Source organism: Gallus gallus, chromosome 1 (genome assembly GCF_016699485.2).
Source record: "Gallus gallus isolate bGalGal1 chromosome 1, bGalGal1.mat.broiler.GRCg7b, whole genome shotgun sequence".
NCBI lineage: Eukaryota > Metazoa > Chordata > Aves > Galliformes > Phasianidae > Gallus > Gallus gallus.
This window is the reverse complement of record NC_052532.1, coordinates 3,977,463-3,993,717: the sequence shown is the minus strand read 5'-3', so window position 1 is coordinate 3,993,717 and position 16,255 is coordinate 3,977,463. Positions and strand designations below refer to the sequence as shown.

The 16,255-nt window shown below is 45.3% G+C and overlaps 2 non-coding genes across 2 annotated transcripts; both read right to left on the bottom strand.

Moving 5' to 3' along the window:
* Window positions 1-14,452: 14,452 nt before the first annotated feature.
* MIR29A (microRNA 29a) lies at window positions 14,453-14,541 on the bottom strand. Its single transcript, NR_031391.1, has one exon. It is a non-coding gene; the product is annotated as a microRNA 29a (primary transcript).
* Window positions 14,542-15,477: 936 nt separating this feature from the next.
* Window positions 15,478-15,558, bottom strand: MIR29B1 (microRNA 29b-1). The gene has a single exon (NR_031392.1). It is a non-coding gene; the product is annotated as a microRNA 29b-1 (primary transcript).
* Window positions 15,559-16,255: the final 697 nt, after the last annotated feature.

Below are 16,255 nucleotides of genomic sequence, written 5' to 3'. Positions count from 1 at the left end.
CCAGTTGAGAAACGTGACTCCTTTTCTCCACAAAAGGTGCCATAGATGGGTGTTTCTGCTCACTGTCACTACCACTTCTTGCCCTGGAGCAGTCACACTGATGCTGGAGCAGCTCTGTGCACACGGTTCTGCTTCCCTCTAGTGACAGTGTGGCCTCACATCAGCACAGGATGATGGCAGAGCTTCATCTGATGAAAGGATTGCTTTTCTCTATGATCTGCAGAGATGTGGCCTTGGGGCTGGAGCCCTCTTCACATGCACCAAGGACATGGGATGGAAGCATCTCCTTCCCCATTGAGATATGCAGAGCTCCACGTGGGAGATTTTGTGTTCCTGTGTGTAATCTTCACTTCTCTGTCCATTTCCTCTTCCCATGTCTGTTCATGCATGTTGCTGAGATGCTCATGTCCCTTCAGGAAGGTGATCCAGGAGGGAGGAGCTGAGCAGAGGACAGCTGGTGGAAGATGTAATCCCCCCCACACATAACATAGGACACCTACACACAAAGAGAGTCCTTTGACCATTTATGCTCATATTCCTCACCCGCTTTTCCTACAACTACATCATGGAGTAGATGTAAGATGGGTGAGGAAGAAGCAGAGAGAGAGCTTACCTCCAGCCTGGTGGTCTGAGCACTCAGCTGGGAAGAGGCATTCCCCAATTCCTTCTTTTTTGGTAAAACACCCCAAACTCACTTCCAAATCATAGTTTGTTGCTTTTTAAGCAATGCACACCCCTCCTAGGGTACCCCAGAGCAGTGAGGTCCTATTAGCAAACAACTCCACACCATGCTTTCAGCGAGATGCAATCCTGCAATGTCTCTCCATTCGATTTTTACCCTAAAGCTTCTATGCACAACGTATTTTTCTAAATAAACCTTTCTCTCCTTCATTTTTTCTAGACTATCCTCCTCACTTTACATTATGCATTCACAGCTGTAGTATCAAGGCTGCTACTCAAGGAGATTTGAATATAATTTCTATCAATTTTTGTCTTCCTCCAAGGCTCTTCAGGAAAGTGCCAACCATGATCCAAGCATACAGTGGCTTTGCTCCTGGTGCCTGCACTGTCAGGCCCCCACCATAGATTGCTCACTGGTGATTTATCTGCTTGCTTAGATCCGCTCCCTAAGCATTCATCCAGCAGGAGTCAACTTCCCTTGGCCACATAATTGATTGATTGTCTCCGCTGAATTTTCTGCCTCATCACATCCTTGTTTCAGGAAAAGGGGCTTTTCAGGGAGGTGATTCACTGCTCTGTGGATTTTCCTGCATATTCAATCCCTTGGCTGCTCTGTCCTCTCCCTGTGTTGCTGCTTCCCCAATTCACCCATCCCTCAGAGCAAACTGATTCACTGTTGAGGTTTATTTTTGGCTTCCAGCTGTCGCTCTCCTCACAGCTGTGTGTCCCTCCCCATCCCCTGATGCCATCTCTCTCCTCCAGATTTTCTTCCTGATGCTTCTCCTGACCACATCCCTCCATCCTCCTTCCCTACCTTCTCTGTGCAATGCTGACTATTTTAAGGAGCCACCTGCACATATTTACATGCCAGTTAGCTCTCAGTAGCCCTTCCTCTTTTTATTTTCTCTCTGGAGTCCTGTGTTTGTTTCATGTTTGGAAGGGATAAAAAGCCAGTAGCCACGATTCAGCACATCTTTAAATCATTTAACAACTTTAGCACTATATGCATAAGGTTTCCAGAATGGCTTTTGATCACCCTGATCAGGAAACAATCCCAGCATAGCTAAAGGAGCTGATGTCTGCGAGGGGGTGAAATCAGTGCAGCTGCAGGGTTGGGGGTGGGGGGGAGGTGGGATTTCAACAGCCTGATGTCAACAGCAGCTCCTACAGCCAAAATGTGGGTCTGAAAATGCCCAGCTCAGCTGTTATTTAATCCCAGAGGTATCTCAGTTTTGCAGATGCTGTTAGTGTGACGGTGATGCTCACCATGCTGACGGCATTGCTGTGGGCAATGCAGGGGAACTACTGAAACCTTCAACTCCTGGCAAGTCAAACCTTTCTGAATTCACAGATGCATGCACAGTCTTCCCCCTTGTCTCAGCCAATGGGTTTAGGTAATGGGACGCCCACCATAAAGCACAGCCTGAGAGCCAAACCAGGACCAAGGTCCCCAGAGGAACCTGGGCACAGGACTTGTGACAATGGGCAGAGGTTGACTCCTCATCTGGCTAACACAGAGCCTGGGTCTCCCCCTCTGAGCAATGTTTTTCCGGTCTTTTCTTGCTCCTGGAGCTCTTCTTTGAAATTGTTCCAATTTTCTAGCCTCCTTTCTGCAGTGCAGACCCCTGGGCCTGGGCATCCCTGTCTCTCTCACTACACGCTCCACCTGCTCCAGCTGACACTCACCTCTCTAAGGCACTTGTCCTTACTTTGAGAGTTGCCTGGGATGGATGGAGAGTTGCCTACATGGATGATCATTGGCCCTAACTCTATGTGCTCTGTAATTCCATGTGCTTTGGGAATTTTTCACTTCCCAGGTCTGGATGCTTCAGCATCCCAGTCTGGGCCACCATGGAACTGGATCACCTTTGAGGTCCTTTCCAACCCAAGTCATTCTATGTATGACTCAAGATGTGGACACCCTGACAGTTTTGGCAAATCTATGATAGGCATCATTTCCAAATGCATAATTCTATTCTACATTCCTCTTCCAGCCCTATAAAATGAAGATTTACTGATGTGCACACACCAGGCATCCAGATCACCCACAGCAATGACCTTATTTCCCCATTTCACTCTCAACAGGTTCTCTTGTGATTTTAGTTCCTTCTGGGGCTGCATTAGGAGCAGAGAGTTGACCCAAGGGGACAATGCTAAAGATGCAGTATTCTGCAGATAGATTTGTGCTAGGTTTAACGTGGGCCATGGTGATGTTCACAGCCTTTCCATGGGTATATCATGCAGGGCTAAGCAGAACATCCTTTGTAAACCTGATTAGGTAACAAAGTATGTTCTCTCTCTCTCAGGATCTCATAAAAACGAATTCCACCACCTTAGTTTGACAGAAAGCAGTTTGGCTTCTGTCGGACTTGCCACAAGGCACAGATTACATCACCTTCCACTTTACTTGAATTAGCTCTGCTGAAAATCTTGCACAACTGTTTTTTCTCCACTAGGTTGCAGCATTAACTTTTCTATTTCTATTGCTGTCAAGCCTAGCAAGCAGGCCCTTTTTCAGTAGGCCACTCTGCCCTGACCCTCCCTCTGTGCCCTGCTGGCCCACAAAAGACACCGAAGCCCTGAAGAGTTAGATGAAGGACTACAACAACTTCCCCTCCAGGAGGGCTGGATGATCACTGGTACCCCTGCAAAATCTGCATGTGGACAAACTGGGCATAGGATGGTTTCTAGAAAGAACAACATGAGTGATGTTTCCACCTCCTTCCCCTGGGCAACCTTAGAGCTCTGCCCCGCTCCCATGTGTTTTTACTTGGCTAAAGCTGCCTGAAGCAGGAGTCACAGCTGTGTTCTGAATGCATGGTGGCACTTCCAGGCAGAATGTGATATGGAAACCAGGCATCCAGGTACCAACACTCATGATGGGCACATGGGGAGGGAAGGTGCTGAGGCACTGGCTTAGGCTGCTCAGAGAAGTTGTGGATGCCCCATCCCTGGAGATGTTCAAAACCTGATTGGATGTGGCCCTGATCTAATCTCATCTGGTGGATGGCAACCCTGCTCACAGCAGGGCACTGGAACCGGATGACCTTTAAGATTCCTTCCTACCCAAGTCATTCTATGACTCAGGATGTGGGCACCCTGATAATTTTGGCAACTCTCTGATAGGCACCATTCCCAAACACATGCCCCCAAGATGGACTTTTTGAGAAGAGAAAGGGAATGCTTAGATCTGCATAGAGCCAGAAGGTGTTGATTGCAAATGACGGATGCTCCACCTGCTGCTCTGTTTGCGGTGGAACTGAGCAGGGTTTGGAATGAAGGAGGAAGTTTGTGCTATGACCAAGTGCACAGAGTGGGGAGAATCCAGGAGCAGCAGAGTGCAGATGGGATGGAGAGAATGGGGTGGAAAAGGGTAACTTCTTGAGATTAAAGCCAGGCAATTACAGACTGCAATAGCTCTTCTGAAACCATAGTTTCAGATGTGACTATGGAAGGATGGAGAGTGCTAGAGGTTTCCCAAGGGCTTCTAGGTGTGTCTGCATGTTCTGGCTTTATCTATTTGTGTCTGGATGCTGAAAACACAAGTGGCTGGTGTGGGGCATGCCACAGCTGCTTTGTGGGGTTCTGCCCATGACAACCCCAACCCTACTGTAGGAAGCAGGGCTGTGCTGCGCAGGGGAGGTGGTGGTGAGCTAATTCCTGGCTGTGAACATTCTAAGGGTGGTTGCGGATCTGCAGCCAAACTCCATGCCTCAGTGCCAGAGCACAGCAAAAGGCAACGACTGCAAACTGGGGCACAGAAGGCTCAGCTTGGACATAGGAAAGGGCCTTGCTGCAAGGGGGTGATGCTCTGGGACAGACCCTTAGAGCTGGTGACCCTCTGATCCTGAGGGCTTTAGGATCCAGCAGGACTAAGTCGTGGCTGACAGCCTGGCAGCAGTCCTGCTCTGAGAGGGAGGCTGGATTTGAAATGTCCCTTTCACCCAGCATTTCTATGGAGATTTGATTCTAATTAACTCTTTTTCCTGCTTCGGACCATCATCAAACTTCTTTCGTGTTGTGTCTGCAGATTAGGAGCTTTCCTTCTGCCTTAATGCTTATGGAACGATGATGTTTCCAACAGAATAGCAATAGAGGACTCCAGGGTGAGGAGAAGCATAGGAATTCCCCATGACCATGAGGAAAGCCCAAAGCCTGGACAGATACGTGCAGATATGCAGATGACAGATATGTGCAAGGTCCCCCCTCAAGCCATGCACTACTGCACGGTGACTCACCTTCCCTTCTACCCTAAGTCCCTTTCAGCTGCCTCCCACTCAACCCCACAGATCAGAGCTCTTTTCTGAGATCAGAGCCCCAGCTACATGGCCATCAATGGTGTTTCATTTGCTTCTGCCCTACATGTGGGATATATCGTATGCATGTTCACTAGCGCCTGACTAACACAGACAAACCCTCCTTGATGCCAGCCTGGAACATTATCTTCTCATTCGCAGAATCATAAAGTGGTTTGGGCTGGAAAGGACTTCAAGGATCATCAAGTTTCAATTCCCTTGCCTCATCCAACCTGACCATAAACACCTCCATGGATGGGGCATCCACAATTTCTCTGGGCAACCTGTTCCAGTACTTTACCACTCCCTCAGTAAAATACTTTCCCCTGACATCTAATCTATACCTCCCTTCCTTTAGTTTAAAGCCATTCCCCTTTGTTTTATCACTATCTACCCATGTAAAAAGTTCATCTCCTTCCCTCACATTTATAAACTCCCTTTAAATACTGGATTGTCCTTCTTCTGCCATCAGTTTTGGACATCAACCTTCAACATGTGCCAAAGCCTGAGCCCAGAAGGTATTTCCAGACATGGGACACAGAATGCAGTTATTAGAAGGCTGTCCAGAAAGAGAATGCTGCGGGCAGAAGGGATGACGCTCCTGGAGGGTGCCTGGCACATACCGTGTCCCAGTGTGGATGTGTATGGCTATGTTGAGCATAGTTGTGCACTGCATTTTCTCATCAAATGCTTCAAGGCTTAGAAGTGTCCAATGCTGAGCTCTGTGGCCTCAGCCCCAGGATCGTCCTGGCATCTAACAAAATCCCAAAAGTACAAGCTGTTCCCAACAAAATAAATATGTGATGGGTCCGACTAGCAGCACTGCTCATCTCAACTTGCCTGACTCCCCATCCCACTTGTGGGCCTGGCGTCTCCTCTTCCACATGCAATCCTCCCCAGCTGCCTGTATTGACAGAACCAAACTTTAAGCACTAAGTCCACTGTGGAGGTAAAGAAGCAGCTTTTTCCTATTTAAGATTTAGTCTCCTTGTGCCGTCCTCATTCTGCAGTGGGGTCCTTGGAAGTTGCAGAGGGTATGGAAGGTGAAGATATCTCCTCGTTGTCCCACAAGCTCACGTGTGCTTTGCTTTTAATGACGTCTTGCAGCTTTTTACCTGCAGTGACCTTCCCTGACTCCTTGTTTACACTGCAGAAGAAAGCAACGCTTACTGCGCAGAGTTCAGCTGGAGCCTTTCAGCCAGTGATCAAAACACTCTAAGAGTAATGTTTGAATTTTAAAATCATAATTAGAGTGCCCGACTGGCAAAAGTTGGAAGAGCGCAATAAACGAAGCAGGGGGTTGGAAGAAAACAAAGAACGGCATGAGAGGAATCCATGTTTTCAACAGAGTCCTAAATATTTTGTACCGCCTGCCTCACATTCAGCACCCAAAATTAATAAATTGTTTGACCTTAATTTCTCCATGCTCTGATTCCTTGTTTGTGAAGCAGAAATAACAACAGAGCCTCCAGAAAGGGCTGTCATCACAACAATTGCTTTGGCCAAGGCACTTGGAGGCTGCAGGGATGAGCATGAAGAAGAAAAGAACACTGCACGGCCACTGATCATGTGAGCATCACCATCGTGCGGCCAAAACACCTCCTGGGTGTGCAATTATGGGCTACACCACACACAGGAGAAAAGAGGAACGTTAAAAGGCACACAAGAGTGGGATGCCCTATTTGTGGAGCCCTGCTCCTTTAAACACATGTGGGAGGGAAGACTGGTAAATCCTTGGACAGTTTTTCATCTTGGCTCGACTGGGCTGGACTTTGGGCTCAATCTGTTGTCTGGTCCCCTGTCATAGCTGCTGTTATAGTGATTCATCCATCTGGTTTTCTGGGAAGAGAAAATGAGTGAGGGAAATGGTTGTTTTCTTTCTTTCTTTTTTTTTTTTTGGCTGCATCTCTCCTGCAATGACTATCATTTTGCACCCACTGGAGTTGACGGGAGGGGGGAGGGGGAATAAGTTTTGCACATCGCTTTTTGCTTGCTGGAGCAGATGGAGCAGTGCTGAGAAGCCCGTTCTCTAAAGCCAGACCACAACGGTGATGCTCTCAGCTGTGCTTCAAGAAGAAAAAGGCTCTAACAAAACCCTCAGCAGATCACGGGACCACATTCACTTCCTGGAATTCACTCTCCAGAAATGATGCTGGCTGACCAGTGAGAAGGAGACTTGGACAGAAATCCAGGTGGAAAATATTGGTGTGGGAGGTCTTCATGTTGGGACTGAATAGCTGCTCTCACGAGAGGTCTGATTAATAAGGTAGATTAGGCACAGAAAAAAATGCTATGAGAATTCACACCGGACAATATTTAATACTAGAACAGAAGAAGCCAAGGTGCTTTTTTTTTTTTGTTGGTGTACACGGTAAGGACACTGCTCCTTTGGCAGAGACAGCAAACTCATCCAGCTGGTAACAGCAAGCATTCTGGGTTGGCTAAGTGCGCTCAAAATGGCGCTCAAAAACACTAGTTTAAACAAGCCAGCTTCAGGAGATCTTTTTTTCCTCCCCATGTTCCCATCTTTGTCCCAACTTTGCCATGGGTCAGACTGGGGAAGTAGCAGTTTGGGTGGGAGCAACCATTCCTTCATTCAGAGACATTATTAATTTCTACCAATTCGGTCACGTATCAAAGTTCAACTTTCCTACTGCATTAAAGTGAACATTCCTGGGAGCAATTCTTCCCTTTACACCAGCTTCATATCTGTTACCAGCACTCCTATGAAAACCAAATCCTCCTTGAGCCCACCAGCACAGAAACAGCCCACATTGCTGCCTTAACATCCTTCCTCTCTCTTGCCCCTTATTTTAGCCTTGACACCTTTTTCTTTGTCTCAGCAGCCTTCCCTTGTATTTGCCCGTTCCATGATTTCACCCCAAGTGGGTGGTGAGCTCGCTTTCCCCACATGCAGCCTCTTCCCAGCGGCTCCTGGGACAGCTGCCAGCTCCTCTCCACCCACGGACTCTCTCGTAGAAGTGAACCACGCAGCTCCTGCAGCTTCCCGATCTGAAGGAGACATTTCACATCTGGCTTGCTTGGGGAAAAGAAAGGGAAGCCGGAGCGTCCTTCAGTTTTGCTATGGGCCCCATCAGTATCCTTGGCTGAGTGGTGCTGCTGTGGCAGAGTGGGACCAGATGGACCCAGAGGTCCCTTCCAAACTCAGCCATGCTGTGATTCTATGAATCGAGCTTAGAGATTTTCAGATTCAATACCAAATGGAACTTGGCCTTTTAAAACCACTTACTCTCCTTTGCTTGGATCTAAGCCTTCTCTAAACCATTTGAGATGTGGCTTTATCAGCCCTTGCTACACAGCAGTACCAAATGGAAAATGGTCCCAGGTGTTCAGAGCCAGTAGAACTCAACACCACACCAAGAAGTGGATTTGATTCAGATTTTGAAACCTTTGTTAAACTGAACAGAGCGCGGGATGAGCATCCAGTGTTCTCAGGTTCTTCCCTCCACTCTTAAATATGACGTTCTGGGGTTTGAATAAGAATCTTCTATTTCTTCTTCCCATGCCATATCTGTGCTGCCAATCCAGTTCCGATTCCGATGATTTATACACTTTGCCCAGAATGCAGCACATAAGCACTTCACTTTTTAACCTGCTTTACTCAAACGTTTTCAGAGAACTGCTTCCTCAGATGTGTTTACATTTGGGAAATTAAAAGCTAAGCAACAGCTCCATTAGGAACAAAAACATCATAAAAATTCCACGGTTGCCAGAAAACATCCCAATACAGTGACAAACGTGGCCATGCTGTGGTACTGCCGATCATTTGTGGGATGGTTCATCTATCAATTATTCATGACCGTCTTAAAACGTACAGGCTAATCTCAAGTAGAAAGCACTGGTTTTGGTTTTGAAGTCAGTATTTTGCTCAGAAATTCTCCAACTGGAATTCTGATCTGCACACTGTGATCTGCCAACCTCCTTGCACTGAAACAAGGTATTTTCCGTTAGCCGTGATTCCAGTTCTCCTGCAGTGCATGGAGAGTTGTTACACAGCAGTATATTTGATAGCCTGAGTATCTGTCATCATTTCTGTGAACTTTCAGGTAAATTTAAATCTTCCCAGATGTGATTTTGGGCAGGTCCTGATCTGGAAAGAGCCTGGCACCTTTTGGTACACAATCTTATTGGTGCAAGGTATTTCTGGTAATGGCAAATTATATTGGAGGCCACTCATTTATTTCACAGTAAGGATGGGCAGGATTAAATAATGGTAATACCTAGCCAAGAAAATACCGTGGTCCTCCACAGGTTATTAAGAGACCAGGCAACTTGGCTGTGTTTGGGAGGCAGGGTATAAAATGACAATGCTCACACCACTGTAACCAACTGAGGAATGAGCCAGGCCAACCAGAACAGGGACAAATGTTCCTTAGCTGCCTCTCAGTCACCTCACAGGTATGTATAGCTACAGGGATTCCTCTCACATCCTCCTGGGGAAACCTGTATCCTCTCTTCCCTTTTCTCCTCCAAAGAGTGTGTATATCAACACATGCAGCATAGGGAATAAATAGAAAGAACTAGAGATCAGTGTGTGTAATACAGGCCACCTGATCAGGAGGAGGAAGGTGATGAGGCCTTCTACAAACAGCTGGAAGTAGCCTCATCACAGGCATTAGCTCTCATGGGGGACTTCAATCACCAATATCTGCTGTAAAGGTAAGGCTGCCAGGCATACACAGTCCAGGAGATAAGAAGTAGGGCTGCAACACTGGACTTCAGGAGATCCAACTCTGAAATCCTCTAGGACCTACTTGGAGGTATCCTACAGATGAGAGCACTGGAAGGTAAAGGGGCCCAGAAGTCAATTAACATTCAAGCAGCACCTCCTCCAAGCTCAAGTGCATTCTTATGAGTAAGAAATCAGGCAAAGGTAGCGGGAGACCTGCATGGATGAACAGGTGCCCATGGAAAAACTCAAATGGAAGAATAAAGTTTATGAAATGTGGAAAAAAAGAGTCTGGCCACTTAGAAGGAATATATGAAGGCTGCCAGGGTGCACAAGTATCGAATGAGGAAGGCTAAGGCCCACTTGGAATACAATCATGCAAGAGAGATGAAGGACAACAAGAAGGGCTTCTTTAAGTACATCCCTAGCGAACAGAAGACTATGAAGAAAATGCAGACTTGCTGTTGAATGAGGTGGGTGCCCTGATAACAGAGGACACTGAGAAAGAGCTACCAAATGCCTTTTAGTCTTAACTGCTAAGATTGCCCCTCGGGAATCCCAGACCCTGGAACTAAAAGAGAGTCTGGGGAAACAAAGAGGTTGAGGAGACAGGATCTGATCAGAGATTCCCTAAGTAAACTCGACACACACAGATCTATGGGCATGCACGGATGAGCATAGAGGAAGGTGGCAGAAGTGACTGCTATTATCTATGAAAAGTTATGGAGAATGGGAGACGTGCATGAAGACTGGAGGACAACCAATGTCACACCAGTCTTCAGAAATGGCAGGAAGGATGAGCTGGGAAACTCTTTGAGTCAGCCAACCTCACCCTGAACCCTGAGAAGATGGTGGAACAACTTTATTTTGGAAATTATCTCCAAGCAAGTGGAAGAATGTGATCAAAAGTAGTCCGTATGAATTTCCCACAGGGAGGGGAGGAATAACTGCATGCATCAGTACAAGATAGAGGCTGACCTGCTGGAAAGGAGCTCTGCAAAGAAGAACCCGGGTGTCCTGGTGTACAACAGGTTGCCCAAGAGCCAACGGCATGCCCCCATGACCAAGAAAGCCAAAGGTATTTTGTGTTGCATTCCAAAGACTGTGGCCAGCATGGCAAAGGATATCCTCCTTCCCCTCTGCTCTGAGGGAGGCTACTTCTAGAGTACTTCATTCACTTCTGGACTCCTCAGTTCAAGAAAGACAGAGAAGAGAGTCCAGCTGAGGGCTACAAAGATGGTAAGGGGTCTGGAAGAGATCTCTCTTATGAGGAAAGGCTGAAAGACCTGGCACTGTTCAGCCTGGAGAAGACTGAGAGGGGATCTTATCAACACTTCTAAATATCTAAAGGGCAAATGTCAAAAGGATGCGGCCAGGCTCTTTTTGGTGGTGCCCAATGACAGCATAAGGGGCAAAAGGTACAAACTGGAACATAAGAGTTCCATACAAACATGAGGAAATCTTTATTTTGAGGGTAACAGAGCACTGGAACAGGCTGCCCATAGAGGCTGTGGAGTAACTTCTGAGCAAACCACTATATTTACTGGTGGTATCTAGTTATGTCCTCATGCCTGGTTAACAGCTAAGATAGGAGTGGATAACTAATCCAGATGTTATGCCTGGAACCCCAAATCTCTGAACCTTCTGAGGGGAAATGCACCTTCACATCTGGTGAGTAGCACTTGAGAGCAGAAGACATCTGTTAGATGAACTCTGGTAATAGGACAGGTAGGCAAGCACACGAGTAACCAAAAATTGCTTCATTATCTTCCCTGGGCATGATTTACCAGAAAAGAGACTTAGAAATTGTAACTCTATTTTTGCTAGTGTTACCAAAATGAGAATTTGCTCTCCTGGCATATTCAATTTGCTACGCTTCAATACTGTGTTTTACAGCACAAGAAAGCTCTGCCAACGCAAACCTCTGCTGTTCCATACTTAGTGAACATCCCAGCTGGAATCAGCCTGCAGCAAAACCCATGCTACCTGCATTTCTTCTGCTTGTATCCCTGAAGCCCATTACTGCACTGGAAACGTGCGCTAAGGACATTACAGCTGCCTCACACACGTTATTTTTAGCTATGAAGTCTCAAACTGCCTTGAAAGACTTAGGAACAATTTATAAGAATATACAATTTTGTCTTATTTTCTATTCTCCTTTGATAAGCATTTCATGCCTGCATGCTTCATCAATTAATGCAAGGATTAGGCTGCTGAAAATACAGATCTGATCATGAATTCATCTGTCATGGACACAAAATCCTTGTCCACCACCATCCCAAATTCTTACACAATGTTAGAAAGTTATTTCCTCCCTAAATTCCCAAGGCACTATGCAGTTTATAGAGCTTCTCTATGCAAAATCCAGGTGTCGGAATGATGATGGAGGATAACAGAAGTCATAGAATCACAGAACCATAGAACAGTTTGGGCTGGAAAGGACCTTTAAGATCATCTAGTTCTAACCCCCTGCTATAGGCAGGGATATCTCCCTCTAGACCAGGTTGCTCAAAGCCCCATCCAGCCTGGCCTTGAATGCTTCCACAGAGGGAGCAAACAAAGTCAACAAATTTTGGTGCAACAGCAGTGGTTGTCTCTCAGCACTTTTTTTTGGCATAGTACCAGTTCTTACTCCATTTCAACATCACTCCAGAAAAGAAACTTCACGGACCATGAAGGAACCTCCTTGCACTTTACAACTGCTGCAGGGTACTCAAGAGTAGGATCATCACAGAATCATAGCATCTCTCAGGTTGGAAAAGACCTTAAAGATCATCAAGTCCAACTGCAACCTAACCATACTACCCTAACTCTAACAACCCTCTGCTAAATCATGTCCCTGAGCAAATGGATGGAGGATGGAGCAGACTTGCAAGCAAGCAGTAACAGTTCCACACTGTGGGGACCTGATGAGTGTTGTAAGATTGCTGCAGTTTTCATAAACATTGCTTTACATCTACATCTGGCTGCATGACAAGGAAGCTTGTCTTCTAGTAGTAGCTTCACTTTCAAAAAGATCAAGTGCTGAGAGTAAACAGATAAAAATTAAAAAAAGAAGTAAATCCATTGTATGTTTCTCTTCTCTTACTCATATCTCTACTTCACAGTGAATTTTGTTTTCACTTAGTGTTTTTCTTCCTTCTTTCTTTCCTTGCAGCTGCAGGAAAGATCTAACAAGCAACAGGACGCAGTCTTGTAAGCACACAGGCACACTTGCAGCATTACTCACATCAGAAAAGCCTTTCAGGGGATCCAAGTACTTGGCAGCTTCCTTGTTTCTCACTATACGGTGCAAACAGAGAAAATTACTACAGCTTAAAAACCTCCTACCTCAACAGAACAAATTAAACTTTACTAATATCCTTGAGGTACTTTTTTTTTTTCTGTGATCACTTTTTATTAATTTGTAATTGATTCTCACCGTAAGATTAGTTTTTGTGATAGCAAGTTTCCTTTAAGTGTAAAAACTTTATTTTCAGACCTCAGCTTGGCAAGCACAGTACAAGCCACTGAACTCTGAATACCCTGAACTCCTTGTTGATGGACTTTGCACAAGACGTAACTTAAGCAAAGGTCTGTATGGGAGCTACTTCTGTGCTAAACAGACTCATACTGATCACTTGTAACCCACATTTCAGGACTGCAGTACTTTTTTTTTTTCTGTATAGCTTATAAGCTCTGTGAGAACATCTGCTAAACTCCCAAAACTATGTATGTAGGCAGGTGTCAGCTCTTGGCGTCACAGTGCAAAATATATGCCACCAGCTGTTTGACACCCTCGGTATTTTAATTGTTTTTATGGTAACTTGAGGGCTAACTAAACACAGCACGACCCACTGCTGAGAGTTTAAACAAGACAGATCATGGGAGTGGATTTCACAAAAGGACTGAAGCAAGAGACCAGAAAGAGGCAGTGTACCTTCCACACTGAGCCTCTTTTAGATTGTGATGATTCCATGCCTTCTTAGTTAAACAAACAAACACAAGGGAAGGTGAAGGGTGAATGTGCTGCTCCCAACAAGTTACCAGCTTAGGAATGCTTCTGAATACTCAACAGCTGCTCCACTTGTTTGCAGTCTACAGCTGCTACGTTGCAGTTTCCCCATAGAAAAGAACCAGGAAAAGCAGGGTACTCCGGCTTTAAGAAGTTAATCTAGGAAAACATCCCCTGCTAGAGGGATGTACTGCAGTCTGTGTTACTACCTCCCAGAGAGCATGATACTCTGGTTGAGGAATGCTTTTCAGAAATTATCTTCACGGCTAATGAGCTCCTGCTGCAACTGAGGATATGACCCACAGTCAGACTCTGCATCTCTGGCCAGTTCTGCTTCCCTGAAGAGCACAATTCTTGGAGAAAACTTAGATAAGTAATATCCTTGGGAAGATGACTCAGTTTTGCGGCTTATGCTGTTAGCAGTGTAAGAGTGGAGAAGGAAAAAAGCTCTCAGGTTAGCAATGAAATCTTGCACAAGATCTGTCTTTCAGAATGTCCAGAGTGCGCTAACTGGAGACTGGAAAGGTTCCTGATGCTGAGTTTTTATTTCCTTATACCTCCTAGCTAGATCATTAAACCAACAGTGTTTTTCAGTATGTTTTTTCTTGATCTTGAGTCCATACTGATAATTCCCACTGGAAAAACAATCCTCCTTTATCTTCACATTCAGCAATGTTTGACTTTCCAAAGCATTCTGAATATAATTTTTACAGTCCTCTTTTTTTTCAGTCCTAGGTAACAGCATTAAAGATTCTCTTTGGAGTTTCTTGTATATAATTCACAAGGAGCAATTCCCCAATCACTATAACCGATTTCAAATGGTGCTAGAAAATATTATTGACTCTGAACACCAAAAGAAATCAGTCATCCTCTAAAGGGGTTACTGAGATCTGCAAGGATGAAGAGTTAAGTACTAAACAGTGTTTTACACTGGAGGATCCCCAAATACTTGATAAATGTTCAGGAGTTACCTCTGTGGTATTACTCCCTAGAAAAATGGTGCATTATTGAAACACTTCAGACAAAGATTTAAAAGATGAAAACTTTCAAAATCAGTAGTTACATACTCCTTTGGAATTGTACAGAGTAGCCTCAGTCAATGTGCTCTACCACATGTGGTCCAGTTCTCACAGATACTGATGCTGGTTATTTCCATTGACTACACCTGGTACAGTAGGCTACCAACCTGCAACCTGAACACTGAAAGACCTAAAAAATAAATAAGCACATTCAAATCTGCCAAGCACGCCACATGAAAATGCAAACAAGCAGCGTCTGGATGTGGACAGCATCCAGAACTTTCAGTGTGATGTATGACATACACACACTGTATGTACAGGCACTTACTAATGCAGTAAAGAACTAAAACTCAAAAAAGGTGTCCACGATGGGCTGAAAGCAGAGCAAATGAGGCTCCCTTCCTCATTTCTCACTATACTGTAAGAATGTAATTCAACAGGGGCTGTTTTGACATCAGTGTCTTCAATGCTGTGTTGCAATTCCATATTATGCTTTTCTGCAATGTTTATGTCTCGTAAGTCCTCCTCAGTTTCCAAGTTCTGGTTGACCACCTACAAGTACTATAAACATGCTAGTGGCCAGCACCATTACAAGAGAATTTCTGCCTTTGAAATGACATACTGCACTGCTCGCCCAAGGGCTGTCTGAGCCATGCACTCTGAGGTCACAGCCTACTTAGGGAGTCTGTTCAGTGGTGAAGCTAAGTCTAGCAACAGAAACACACAGAGATCTTGACCTTCTTTCTCCACCAGGGTTTCTGAAGATCCATTCCACTGATGATCGCAGCAGGCATTCTTCCTCCAAGAACACTGATTTCAAATGGTGCTAGACAATGAATAGTTAAATCTAAACCACCATATGAAACCAGCTTCCTGAGGGAGCTTGTTTCTAGTCAAGATCATATTCCTGTAACAATAAATCAGAAGAGTATCTATCCATGGCGGTTTTTTCCATCTTTGTTTTTTCCTATTAAATAATCAATGCTTTTTTCTTACTTCCTGATTCTGCTTTGAGTCACTGAATACTCATTTGTTTTCTATTACAGCACTACCAACAGAAAGAGAACTGCTCACAGCACTACTACCCTGAAGAATGTTGTTAATCCAGATTGGGCAACACATACCAGGGTTTGCCGAAGGAAGAAGGACCCTCATCCTACTTTCAGAACCGCCGTCGTCCTCACACACACAGTGTCTGCCAAGGTCTCCCCACAGCTCCGAGTTCACCGAGGAAGTCAGTAAGAGAAGCACTGCAGCAAACTCCCTCTAGTGATAGCAAAACAACATGTGAAATGCCTCCTGCTAAACGCTGAAACACATTATTTTTAGCAGCAGTAGCAGAAAAAGCAGCGTGTGATATAATCTATGTATCAGTCCCTACATGCTGACTGGTCCCACCGACGGACCAGTCCACCCTCCGTGGGTATTTTAACACTAGAGGTGTGTGCCCAAACCTAATGTAAGGATTGCATTAATTAACTGCTCAGTGCTGGCACTTACCACCTGGTTCCACCACAATTTCTAGGAAGTCTGACACAAGGATTTTTCTTGGAACTCTATTACTCAAGTGTGTTCT